Source organism: Oncorhynchus gorbuscha, linkage group LG18 (genome assembly GCF_021184085.1).
Source record: "Oncorhynchus gorbuscha isolate QuinsamMale2020 ecotype Even-year linkage group LG18, OgorEven_v1.0, whole genome shotgun sequence".
Taxonomy (NCBI): domain Eukaryota; kingdom Metazoa; phylum Chordata; class Actinopteri; order Salmoniformes; family Salmonidae; genus Oncorhynchus; species Oncorhynchus gorbuscha.
In genome coordinates this window covers 52,629,573-52,644,554 of record NC_060190.1, presented here as the reverse complement: position 1 = coordinate 52,644,554, position 14,982 = coordinate 52,629,573, and positions in this window count along the sequence as shown.

Sequence of the window (14,982 nt, the reverse complement as noted above, 5' to 3'; positions counted from 1 at the left end):
CATGATGACTACTAGTTAAGACTTTCAATGGCCAATCAAAGCTACTGTAGACATAACTTGATTTGACATTTGTGGCCATTGACCTTGATTCTTCTTGATGGGAACTTCTAATGCAACTCTATGGAAGTACAAGGGACTATAGTTTTAGAGCTCTATCCTTATTATTATTATTATTATTATATTACTTGGTGGTGACGTAGTGTCTCCATGAGTGGCAGAACACTGAGCCAATCATGGCGCAATGTCCTGTATTTTCTGCTGGCTTGCCCCACCACAGAAAACACTGAGCTAGGCTGAAACACCTGCATTTTGAAGCTGCCTTAAGAAATCAAAGGAGACCACGTTTGTACGCAGCTTTATTAACTTAATATATATTTGTTACATTGTTTGAAAACTTTTGTGACATTAATGCCCCACCTGCCCTGAACGACACTGGGCTACACTACCTTTTTTTAAAGTCAACATTCGTTCAGAACAATAGGCTTGATAGCCAGAGAAAATGTTACTCAAACGTATCAAAAAGAAAGGTGGATAATGAAAGTCATAGTTTCAAGGAAGAATGTACAGAGACATGTGTTCACCTTACCATTTCTTACCCATGCCAAGCCAGTGCATCTTATTTGCAATGAAAATGTTGCAGTTTTTTTTTACTGACATTGCCACTTAAACGCGTTAAATCTCCAGTTACAAGAAAAATCTTAAACAGTCGTGGACATGGTGAAACAACTTAAGGCCATTCTTAGGAAACTTGAGTTGTTCGATTTGTACTTGTCATCTGGAAGGCTACTACACTTCAGCACACTGAAGAAACGAGGGACCAGGTCGCAGCATGGAGGGATTCATCAAGCAGTTGAGGAACAACTTCACCAGATTTGAAGACTACAGCATGCCTAAGGATATCATTGCGTGTGTACATGCTTCTCTTAGTCCGCCCAGATGGAGAATTCTCATCCCTTGTTAAGAAAACGATACCCTTGCTGGATGCGGCCGTAATTCAAACTGAGCCGATTGAATTCCAGACATCGAGCTAAAATCAGGGATGTGTTTTGCGTGGCATGCTCAGAGGAATACAGCCAATTAAGACACTTGCATTTCACGTGCTAACAATGTTCGTAAAGACTTACACTTGCGAGTCCTCATTTTCCTTTATGAACGCAATATAGACTCAGGACAGGACCGGCTTTCACATAAGTCAATCGGAGGACTGCCTGCGCATCAAAATCACATCCATCTCACGAGACAGCCACAAGATCGTGTCCGAGGGGAAATGCAATCCATTGAGTGAGTAGTTTAGGGGCCTATACGACGGTATTTAATAAATCCGTGAAAAGGAGAGCCTCACACTAGGCGCTCAGAAGCAATAATTGAATAACCAACGTTTCAACAGACAAGCTGTCTTCATCAAGGTATAATGACTAACACTGCGGGTCACTAGTTTATATAGTGTCAAAGGACACACACAGGTGTCTGTAATCATGTATGTGTGTGGCTTGAAATCATTTGTTAATTTACAGATGTAAATAGAACATATAAGAAACATAAATGGATAGCACAGGATCATAGATATAATGTGGCTACATAGTCCTACAAACATTTTCAATGAATAGCAAAATCACAAAAATGACTTCAGACCAAGGTCTACGTTGAGACCGAAGGCAGAAAGGGTGTTTAAATGAAAGATCCAGACAGCCTCTCATTTTAACCATAAATTGTGAAGTGTTCGATGCCAATATTTACAGTTACATTTAAGTCATTTAGCAGACGCTCTTATCCAGAGCGACTTACATATAACGTAGGGACGAAATCGAGTGGTTCGCTCCAAAAAGTGGGCCGCATCTGGGTACGTCAAGTTTTTGCACATAATGCTACGATACTCTGAGATTCGTACTTTTAATTCGTGCTTCGTTTTACCCACGTAATTTTTACCACAAGGACAAGTTATAAGATAAATAACTGCCTTAGTGGAGCACGTGATAACACCTTTAATTGGGATTTGTTTCTCTGTTTGGGGGTGTTTTGAAGGATCCACATGTGTAAGTGCCATTGCATTAAGCGCAGCCATTACACTTGCAGTTTCCATCCGTGTTACGTTCCCCAGTTTATGTGTTGTAGTTTGTGTATTTGCATGTGTTTATTTCAGGAAATGGCTTCCTGAAATCCCTCAAGCAGCTGATTGGTCGACTCCATGGCTAAGTGGAGAGCTGACCCCGCCCCCTCGTCAAGACGCAGCTGTCTCCAATTACCCATTCATCTGAAGCTATATAAATGCCAGTGTTCTGTTCAGGAGGGAGAGATTTGCTGGGAGGTCATTGCAGAGATTTTGCTAGGGAGATTTTGCTAGGGAGATTTTGCTAGGGAGATTTTGCTAGGGAGATTTTGCTAGGGAGATTTTGCTAGGAGTTCATTGCTGAGAGTTTGTATGTTTTGTGCGTTGTTGCTCAGATAGAGCTTATTTGATGTCCTTAGTTTGTTTGTGAAATTGTTTAATATTTTGTTTCATTTGTTCCCAGGGGGGAAGGGGATGGCACCTAGGGAGAGGTGCGCGGGCATACGTATACCCGTAGCATATTCGCTGTCTAGGCACACTAGGTAAGACCTGGGCGGACCACCCCCTGTATTTTGGTTAGGGCACCAGGTGGTGCTAAATTAGGTAAGTAGTGGGTAGGCAGGTAAGATAGGAGAGGGGGGGCTTTGAGATTTACTTTCTTTGCTTTGGTTCCGTCCAGCCCCTTTTCCCCATATTACTGTGTAAATGAATTAAGTCCTTGTAAACGGTACCACATTCTGCCTGTTGTCATTTTTACTTGCACCTACAGTCCATACCTTTTTTCTCTTCACGGAGAGTTTAGTTGTAGCAGGGTGTTACGTTCCCTCTTCATAGAGGCGTGCGTAACAATCAGGTAGAGGAGCAAATAGACGTTGTGCAGGGTATTTTGGAGTGGGAAATCAGATTTTACCAATTGATCTCTGAGACGTCTGCCCCGCGAGAATACGACCAAGGTAGTGCCCGAAAATACATTACCGATACTGTCATCGGATTTTAGAATGTGCCAATGTTTGTGAACGATTCCCACAACTTGTTCAGAGCACTTTGAATAGCGGGCAGTAAGAATGCAAGAATGCTTATTTTTGCGAGACTGTCCTTGAAAGAGATCATGTGTCGCTTTATTTGGGATTTTCTTAATGGCAGTATTAATCTGACCATTTTTGTGCCCCCCCCCCCCCCCTGAGTGTTCTTTGCTTCTCAGCCATATTTCTGTTGACATCTGATTTTTTTTTGCAAATTGTTTTGATTCGACAGAATTGGCTGTAGGGCAAACGTTTTCATTGGAGAGCGGGTGACAGCTCCCAGCACTCAACAAACTGTTACGATCAGTGGGTTTCGTGTAAAGATCAGTGTATAGAACATTATCCTCACACAAAATCAGAAGATCAAGGAAACTGATGTGTCAGATTGCATAGTAAATCTCAGGTGCTCAGAACAAGAGTTAAGAAAAGCATGGAATGCCTTGAGCTGTTTTGCATCACCCCTCCATAGAAAATAAATATCAATGTAACGTTTCCAAATAATAATGGTAGGCAAGAAACCTTCTCGAAGATTGAGAATGGACTGTTTCTCCATGTAACCCACATACACATTAGCATAGTTATGAGCCATAGGGGATCCCATGGCAGTACCCTTCGCCTGAATAATCAACTAATTTAGAACTTTTTCAGCCGAGGGCGCGGAAAAGATGGCGGTCAGTGTAGATCATTTGTTTTGGTAGCTGGAGGAATTATTGGATTTCCATACCCAATTATGACAATTGGATTCATTCTACGGTCATTAAACCTCATGAATATGGTTTAGTTTATTTAGCAAAGTAATTGATTACTTTCTGCAAGTTATTCACCTTTAAAACTAAGTTTGCGACGATACTAGATAGCCTGATAAGTTTAGCTAGCTCAAAAACTAGCTTGTCGAACGTCCATGGAAACTGCCACGACCAGAACCAAAAGGGAATAAATGGAGAGATCGTCAGATGGACAACTAACCACAAAAGATAGTATGATTTTGGGTACTCCTCTTCAGAATGTAACTGGGGGGAAATACTGCAATGGGTGATGAAAATGTGGTGAGCAAGGACAACAATGCTCACAACTTGCGCCCCTTCAGTCCCCAGCTCAGGCCTTTACCTTACAACACCCCCGGCACTCCAGTCAAGCCCCAAGGGGAAAACATGAGAGGCCAAGAGGGTCTGTCACTTCTTGACATGCAAAACAATATTGTAATGCTTTTGACAGCAAACATGGATGAAAGGGCAAATGGTTTGGAGGTCATGTTTAGGGAGATAACGATTAAAATTGAGGCCATTTGTTGACTTTATCTTTGGAGAAGTGAAAACCCTCAAAAGTGACATGAAGAAAGTGGAAGTTATCTGACAGGAAAATGAAAAGAAGGTGGCTGAACTCGAGCAGAAGGTGAATGAGGCGGAGACATACCAGCGCAGGTGGAACCTGAGGCTCCATGGAATTCCAGAGCAGGCGGGTGAGGACATCAAATGCAGAGTTGTTGACATCTGTGGAGCTGTCATTTCCGAATCAAAAGCCAAACTTCAGGAGCATGTAGACATCGTCCATCATTTGGGAAGACTTAAGGATCAAGACAAGAGACCGAGGACAACCATCATCCGGTTCACCAACAGATCTACACGGGATCTTCTTTGGAGGCGAGCGAAGAATTGTGAATTCCTCATCAAGCAAAAATTGAGGTTCACGGAGGATCTGACCTCAGCAGACAAAGTGACAAGAGAGAAACTGAAGAAATTCGGCCAAATCAGAACATTTGAGTGAAAGCCAGAGTCTAACTCGGACAGAACTGTCAGGCCAAAAAACTGATTACCAGATGAAAAGCAGTCTTTTATTATAAAAATGTACACAAACACTTGAATGAGAAAAGGCTGACCTGAGAACTGGGAAACTAAACACTAACTATAGGTGAATAACTGCTTATTGTAAAGTCTACACAATGTCTCCCCCTTGTGGGAGTAAGAATACTTTGGTTACTTTATGACCAATATTTTGGGGGATTTTTTTTTGCGGAGAGGTTAGTAAATGGGATGGAAATCCTTTTGAGTTACATATCCCTAGGAAAAGCTTATATTAGCATAACAAGGTTGTTGTTTGAAGTTTGTCTTTATCTCTTTGTTCAATTAATGTCAGGGCTATTCGTAATTTACTCAAGCGTAAGGCTATTTTCCTGTATTGCAAACGGTTTAATGCAGACTTTTACTTTTTACAAGAGTCTCATGCTTGTTCTTCCGATCTATCTTTTTTATCATATGGCAACAACCACCCTGCAGGTGTAGCAGTTTTAAGAGGTGCATTTAAAGGGAAGGTCATCAGTAGTAAGACTCACCACTCTGGACATTGGTTCATTTCAACAGTAAATTTCAACAGTGAAATGTTTTTATTAGGGAATATTTATGCATCCAACAACAATCAAAACAACAGGATATTATTTCAACAATTTGAAGAAGAAATTCATAGAGTTATAGGTGTATTTCAGGATATCAAAATTACCTTAGGTGGAGATTTTAATTCTGTATCTAATGGGATGATTGGCAGATATCCCCCTCCTTACAGATCCAGCATAGTTAATTCTGAGTTTAATAATCTATATCTTGGATTAGTCGATCTTTGGAGATCTAAATATCCTGATAAAAATGAATTCACTTGGAGTAACAAGGACATGTCCAGACAGTCAAGAATTGACTTCTGGTTAATTTCTAATTCATTAGATAATTCTGTAGTCAAGGTATCAATTGAACCATCAATTCTTACTGATCATATGATCATAAATCATTATATTCTTACCTTTAAATATTATTGGATCTGATGTTATACCGAATTGGAGTTATTGTAAACTCAATAGTAGACTGTTGGAAGATGATAATTTCAAGATGGATGCCAAAGATATTATACAAGACAATTGGAGGAAAGCCCAACTATTTAAGTCTTATTGGAAATATTGGGAATGAATGAAGTATGAAATAAGACAAACAGCCACGAATAGAGGTAAAGAAATGGCTGAACTTAAAAGATTGAGGGAAGATAAACTTGATAAGGAAATACTTTCTCTAATCTCTATGGAGGACATTGATGGAGAAGGAAAGGGTCAGTTTTTCTCTTTACAACTAGAAATGGACCGGATGTATGAAGAGAGAGCAAAAGGGGAATTTGTAAGATCAAGAAGGAGATGGTTGGAGGAAGGTGAAAATACAAAATACTTTTACAATTTAGAAAGAAGAAAATTCTGAATTTACATCTATTCATAAGCTCAATATAGATGGCAAAGAAAATGAAAACTCCAAAGATATTTCCAAATATGTTTCAGAATTCAATGGTAACCAGTAATGCCTGTCCTACTTGTGACATATCTGCCTTTCTAGACTCTGTCAAAGACTGTGCAAAATTCATAGATGAAGACTTCCAAAAGTCTTGTGATACATTTTTTTATTTCATTAATATAAATAATTTTATCAGCAAGTTAAAAGAGAGAAATCTCTAGGGAATGATGGCATTATCAGTGAATTCTACAAATATTTTCAGGAGGATATTATTGAATTTATATTTAATGTTTTTAAGGAGGCAATTGATTTAGGGGTCCTGCCTGTTTCTATGACACTGGGCCTAATTTCTGTAATACCCAACCAAACAAAGAGTCTCTGATTTTAGAAAAATGGAGACCAATCACATTAATGTGAGACCAATCACATTAATGAACAATGATGGAAAGCTACTTGCATCCATCTTTGCAGAAAGACTTAAAAAAGGTCTTGACCAAATCATTGATGAAACCCAGTCTGGTTTTATGAAGAGCAGACATATATGTAATAATATTTGACTAGTATTGGACTTGATAGACTACAATGAGCACATCATGGAAGATGGCTTTATTTTATTTGTAGACTTTTACAAGGCATTTGATATAGTTGAACATTATTTTCTTTATGAGACTCTTTGATTTTGGGGTTTTGTTCAATATTTTCAAAGTGTAATTAAGACACTTTACAATAATAGTAACAGCTCTGTTAAATTATCCCATGGAACTTCGCAAAGATTCAACATTAGACGTGGAATTAAACAAGGATGCCCAATTTCTCCTTTCTTATTTTTAATGGTCACACAAATTATGGCACTTCATATAAATAAGGATAGTTTCAGGGGTATTCAGATACAAGACAAAGAGATCAAATGTTCACAATTGGCTGACGACACCACCATTTTTTTGAAAGATCATAATGAAGTCAGGAAAACTATTGAGTGTATTAATGCCTTCACACATGTATCAGGTTTATCTCTGAGTATTAGGAAATGTGAATTATTTGCATTGAAAAGATGTGACTTAAACTCAGTATGTAATATCCCTGTAAAAGATGTGGTCACATATCTTGGTATTACAGTTAGCAAAGATCAGAGAGAAAGGGCCAATTTAAATTTCTCTCTTATTGTAGAGAAAATTGGAAAGAGATTTAACTCCTGGTTATTAAGAGATCTTTCTTTATCTGGATGTGTACTTTTATCACAATCTGAAGGTCCAGATGAGTTTATACCTCCCTTGACTTGGATGTTCCTCTGTCAGTAACTAAAATGGTTGATACTAAATTATTTAACTTCATATGGAGGAATAAACCTCATTATTTAAGACAAGCGGTAATATGTAGCACCCAAGGTGAGGGAGGGTTGAATACTCTGGATTTTAAAACCTCTAATATAATATGTAAGATTAAATGGATACAAAACTATTTAAGATATAAGGATTGCATCTGGAATATCATCCCTAATTTAATATTCCAACAAATTGGTGGTCTAGAATTCTTACTCAAATGCAACGTTGATGTGGGTAAAATACCTATTAAGCTTGCAAACTTTCATAAACAAGTACTTCTAACTTGGAACCTCATGTACAAACACAATTTTCCCCCTCATAGGTATACAATCTGGAATAATAAACACATAAAATACAAAAACAAGTCTTTGTTTTTCCAGAACTGGTTTGACAACAACATTATTTGGGTTAAACAATTATTGAATAATGATGGACAACTATATGATTATCCAGAATTTATCAGAACACAATGTTACATTCACTCCCGAGGAGTATCAAATTGTTGTTAGCCATCTTTAAAGGTGCTATTCTTCTTTTAGAAGAATATAACAATACTCCAAGTGCAACTGTTGAGGATTTTGTAGCCTCAATATTATTAGAAGGAATATAAGGAAACTATGTCAATATGTTACTATTCCCTCTGCTAAAATGTCCTAGTAAATATCTGGTAAATATTGTATATCAAATAAGGTGAAATAATTATCATACAAACTCATTCATAGCATCTACCCTGTAAAGACCTTATTATACACAGATTTAAAATAGCTATTGATAACAAATGTGTATTTTGTGATTGTGACCCAGAGACTCTTGACCATTTATTTTGGGACTGCTCTTATGGCAGAAGATTTTGGTGTGAGTTAGAATATTTTATTTTGAAAGAAACAACTATCAATGTTAATTTGAAAGACTCTGATATTATGTTTTATTTTGAACCAAATGATATGGACCCTGATTTAACTTTCATTGTTAATTTGTTTATCTTTCATGGAAGATTCTTTGTCCATAAAATGAAGTGGGCAAAGAACAAACCCCTCTTCACATTATTTAAGATAGAATTGAAATATTATTTTGAAATGATCAGTGAATGTAAAAACAAAAAATCAATACAGACCATGAAAGTATTGAACAAATTGAAAATTAATCCTGATATATATTTTCAACATGTCCCTGATTGAGTCTGTAATACCAACATGTTTCAAGCAGACCACCATAGTACCTGTGCCCAAGAACACAAAAGGCAACTTGCCTAAATGACTACAGACCCGTAGCACTCACGCCCGTAGCCATGAAGTGCTTTGAAAGGTTGGTAATGGCTCACATCAACACCATTATCCCAGAAATTCTAGACCCACTCTAATATGCATACCAACGAAACAGATCCACAGATGAAGCAATCTCTATTGCGCTCCACACTGCCCTTTCCCACCTGGACAAAAGGAACACTTATGTGAGAATGCTATTCATTGACTACAGCTCAGTGTTAAACACCATAGTACCCTCAAAGCTCATCAATAAGCTAAGGATCCTGGGACTAAACACCTCCCTCTGCAACTGGATCATAGCCTTCCTGACGGGCCGCCCCCAGGTGGTGAGGGTAGGTAGCAACACATCTGCCTTGCTGATCCTCAACACTGGAGCTCCCCAGGGGTGTGTGCTCAGCCCCCTCCTCCTGTACTCCCATTTCACCCACGACTGCATGGCCAGGCACGACTCCAACACCATCATTAAGTTTGCAGACGACACAACAGTGGTAGGCCTGATCACCGTCAACGACAAGACCTGCCTATAGGGAGGATGTCAGCGATCTGGCTGGGTGGTGCCAGAATAACAACCTATCCCTCCACGTAACCAAGACAAAGGAGATGATTGTGGACTACAGGAAAAGGAGGACCGAGCACTCCCCCATTCTCATTGACGGGGCTGTAGTGGAGCAGGTTGAGAGCTTCAAGTTCCTTGGTGTCCACATCAACAACAAACTCGAATGGTCCAAACACACCAAGACAGTCGTAAAGAGGGCACGACAAAGCCTATTCCTCCTCAGGAAACTAAAAAGATTTGGCATGAGTCCTGAGATCCTCAAAAAATTATACAGCTGCAACATCGAGAGCATCCTGGTTGCATCACTGCCTGGTACGGCAATTGCTCGGCCTCTGACCGCAAAGCACTAGTGCGTAAGGCCCAGTACATCACTGGGGCTAAGCTGCCTACCATCCAGGACCTCTACACCAGGCGGTGTCAGAGAAAGGACCTGATAATTGTCAAAGACCCCAGCCACCCCAGTCATGGACTGTTCTCTCTACTACCACATGGCAAGCGGTACCGGAGTGCCAAGTCTAGGACAAAAAGGCTTCTCAACAGTTTTTACCCCCAATACATAATACTCCTGAACATGTAATCAAATGGCTACCCGGACTATTTGCATTGTGTGCCTCCCCCAACCCCCTCTTTTTACACTGCTGCTACTCTCTGTTTATCATATATGCATAGTCACTTTAACTATACATTCATGTACATACTACCTCAATTGGGCTGACCAACCAGTGCTCCCGCACATTGGCTAACCGGGCTATCTGCATTGTGTCCCACCCACCACCCGCCAACCCCTCTTTTATGCTACTGCTACTCTCTGTTCATCATATATTCATACTACCTCAATCAGCCTGACGAACCGGTGTCTGTATGTAGCCTCTCTACTTTTATAGCCTCGCTACTGTTATTTTTCACTGTCTTTTTATTGTTGTTTTATTTTTTTACTTACCTATTGTTCACCTAATACCTTTTTTTGCACTATTGGTTAGAGCCTGTAAGTAAGCATTTCACTGTAAGGTCTACACCTGTTGTATTCGGTGCACGTGACAAATAAACTTTGATTTGATTTGAATAATAGGATGTCTTGGAGGTTTTGTAACATTCTTGTGTAATTTTGGCAAAGTATAGAAAGTGGCAATTTTAGGGTGTTTGTCACGAGAATTTTCAATCCCAATGATAATAACTGACAATCAATAGCTCTGACCAATCCCCGAGATCTGTAAGACCATGGGTTTAATAATAATTAGTCAAAGACTCAGCTTATGCAAAAAGATGGTAAAGTTTATTCAGAGAACGTTCTAAAGTCCATTATACAATGACATCCATTTCATAGTTGCGCATATACTTCCACACAAACAGTAGGTATCCTACGCACATACTTCCACACAAACAGTAGGTATCCTACGCACATACTTCCACACAAACAGTAGGTGAGTTTTATCCTTCTCCATAGTTCTCACTACTGTGTATCACTGCCCAGCCGACAGTTCCATTCCCCCGAGATTAGGGAAACCTTGAGAAGCACTACCTATGCTATCATAGGTTCCTCAGAGGCCTAGCCAGGTCGGTCCAAACACAGTTTAACTGTTCTCGTTTTTTTTCTTCAGCACACACATACAAGTTCAAATCTTAAGCTACGCCTTCCTCAGACAGTCTGTGGTTTTCCACTATACAGTGGAAATATATTTAAAACCAAATACTTTTAGACTTTTACTCAAGTAGTATTTTACTGGGTGACTTTCACTTTTACTTGAGTCATTTTCTATTAAGGTGTCTTAACTTTTACTCAAGTATGACAATTGAGTACCTTTTCCTCAACTGTAATAGAGTGATTGTGATTGGCTGGAGGTACAAAATAACTCTTACTTCTAAAAGGAGTCGGGGGTATGTGCAGTAGAGCAGCCTACATGTTAAGTTGAAATATCACGATTTGGGAGCTAAAGTATTCCCTCATTTAGTAAATAAATACATTATTGTGAGTGCTAATTCCAGGAATATTTAGGTCTCAGGCTGACATTGTTTGTTCTGTCGTTACAGGAGCAGGCTGTCCTGATAGACATTCAGACACAGACATCGCCTTTTTTTCTTTAGTTATTGTTTTATGCAGGATGCTACATTTTTGGCCAGTTGCAATTGTTAATTGGCCTAATAAAAAAAAATCCCACTTCTATTAGGCCATGTATTTTTTTTATTGTGAAAGATGCTGTTATGTTTTATAGCCTACCTCAGCCAGTTGTTAATTAATATAGGCCTAGGCTCGGAATAAATAAGACTCCAATTAAGCCCTCTTGTGGTTCATAAAAACAAATTCAAATGAAGATTATTGTTAAAATTAATTTCTCGACTGGTGTAGGTTTTCTCCATCTGTCACTGTGCAACACTTGTGTAACAAGTTAGCTATATTTTCAGCACCAGGCGCTGTTCACCTCCTGTTGATTGCGCGGTGGTTGCAGCTTTACGCTTCAGCACCAAAAAATGGTCCGCTGCCTGCTTTATTAGTCGACTGTCTCCTGCATTCTCTCTCATTAATGAAGTTAAATTGTAACTTTTAATTATTTAGGTAGGGTAACTTCCTTCTTGGGACACTGCATTTGGGAGTTTCTGCATCTCAGGTCTGAGATTTTTCTTATTTTTCTTTGATTTTTTCTGAAAAAAATATTTATAATTAATTTGGCAGTCTTTTGGGGGCCAAATAATATTGTTGGCGGGCCAGATTTGTCCGCGCCCACTAATTGACCACACCTGATCTTAATGAGTTTTTGTTTCCTTGAAATTGGGTCTGTTTGAATAGACAAACATTTGAATGAGTGAAAAAAGCATGGCATCCGTCCTGGTGGTGCAGTGGACTAATTCCATGGCGCAAGATCATGGCTTTGAATCTGACTGATGCCATGCCATAATAAAAATGGAATGTGTTTGTATGATTTAATACCTAAGCAAATTCATTTCCATGTGTCCTATATGTGTTTGAAACAAAACAAACCAATACTGTTAAAAGTCTTATTAAAACATTCAGTGAAAAAATGAATTATCCAAAAAATGACAATTTACGTTCTCTATTCACCATGTACTGTATTCAGCACAACAAGTGTGCCCAACATATAGCTGTCATAAAGCATTTGGGTGCTTGTCAATTTTGTCATGTCATGACACTTACAGTTGAAGTCGGAAGTTTACATACACCATACTCTTTAAGGAATACCTAGGATAGGATAAAGTAATCCTTTTCACCCCCCCCTTAAAAGATTTAGATGCACTATTGTAAAGTGGCTGTTCCACTGGATGTCATAAGGTGAATGCACCAATTTGTAAGTCACTCTGGATAAGAGCGTCTGCTAAACGACTTAAATGTAATGTAAATGTAAATGTAAATGTAATAGCCAAATGCACCCAGTTTTTCACAATTTCTGACATTTAATCCTAGTAAAAATTCCCTGTCTTAGGTCAGTTAGGATCACCACTTTATTTAAAAAATGTGAAATGTTAGGACAATAATAGTAGAGACAATGATTTATTTCAGCTTTTATTTCTTTCATCACATTCCCAGTGGGTCAGAAGTTTACATACACTCAGTTAGAATTTGGTAGCATTGCCTTTAAATTGTTTAACTTGGGTAAAATGTTTCGGGTAGCCTTCCACAAGCTTCCCGCAATAAGTTGGATGAATTTTGGCCCATTCCTCTTGACAAAGGTGATGTAACTGAGTCAGGTTTGTAGTCCTCCTTGTTCGCAAATGCTTTTTCAGTTCTTCCCACAAATCTTCTATAGGGTTGAGGTCAGGGCTTTGTGACGGCCACTCCAATACCTTGACTTTGTTGTCCTTAAGCCATTTTGCCACAACTTTGGAAGTATTCTTGGGGTCATTGTCCATTTGGAAGACCCATTTGCCACCAAGCTTTAACTTCCTGACTGATGTCTTGAGATGTTGCTTCAATATATCAACATCATTTTCCTACCTATTGATGCCATCTATTTTGTGAAGTGTACCAGTCCCTCCTGCAGCAAAGCACCCCCACAACATGCTGCTGCCACCCCCGTGCTTCACGGTTGGGATGGTGTTCTTCTGCTTGCAAGCCTCCCCCTTTTTCCTCCAAACATAACGATGGTCATTATGGCCAAACAGTTTCATCAGTCCAGAGGACATTTCTCCAAAAAGTATGATCATTGTCTCCATGTGCAGTTGCAAACCGTATTCTATCTTTTGTATGGAGCAGTGGCTTCTTCCTTGCTGAGCGGTCTTTCAGGTTATGTCTGTATAGGACTCGTTTTACTGTGGATATAAATATTTTTGTACCTGCTTCCTCCAGCATCTTCACAAGGTCTTTTGCTGTTGTTTTGGGATTGATTTGCACTTTTCACACCAAAGTACGTTCATCTCTAGGAGACAGAATGCGTCTCCTTCCTGAGCGGTATGACGGCTGCGTGGTCCCATGGTGTATATACTTGCGTACTATTGTTTGTACAGATGAACATGGTACCTTCAGGCGTTTGGAAGTTGCTCCCAAGGATGAACCAGACTTGTGTAGGTGTAAAAAATATCCTGAGGTCTTGACTGATTTCTTTTGATTTCCCCATGATGTCAAGGAAAGAGGCACTGAGTTTGAATGTACGCCTTAAAATACATCCACAGGTACACTTTCAATTGACGTCAAATAGCCTATCAGAAGCTTCTAAAGCCATGACACCATTTTCTGGAATTTTCCAAGATGTTTGATGGCACAGTCAACTTAGTGTTTGTAAACTTCTGACCCACTGGAATTGTGATACAGTGAATTATAAGTGAAATTATCTTTCTGTAAACAATTGTTACTTGTGTCATGCACAAAGTAAATGCCCTAACCGACTTGCCAAAACTATAGTTTGTTAACAAGAAATTTGCGGAGTGGTTGAGAAATGAGTTTTAATGACTCCAACCTAAGTGAATTTAAACTTGGGACTCCAACTGTACCTTCCATTAACACTGTTGACTCGTCAGTAGGAAAGATTTGTTTCTCTTTGGTCCATTCAACAACAGAGCGATACGATCCTTGTTTCAGCAGGATGTTGTATCTATACCTTATGTCATGCCTTATTGGAATGGTTTTATTGATATATGTTGGAAAAATGTTTGGATGTTGCCACACACATACCTACTTGTTAACAACAATAAGGAAGTTTCCTTTAAAATTATTTATATTATCCTGCCAACCACTATATGAAGTTTTTTTTTAAACTCCCTGACCTTAGTGTCACGCCCTGACCTTAGTTATCTCTGTTTTCTTTATTATTTTGGTTAGGTCAGGGTGTGACGAGGGTGGGTATGCTTGTTTTGTATTGTCTAGGGTTTTTGTAAGTCTAGGGGTTTAGTAAGTCTAGGTATATGTATGTCTGTGTTGGCCTGAATTGGTTCCCAATCAGAGGCAGTTGTTTATCGTTGTCTCTGATTGGGGACCATATTTAGGTAGACATTTTCCCTTGGGTATTTGTGGGTTCTTGTCTATGTGTAGTTGCCTGTTAGCATTCATATGTATAGCGCCACGG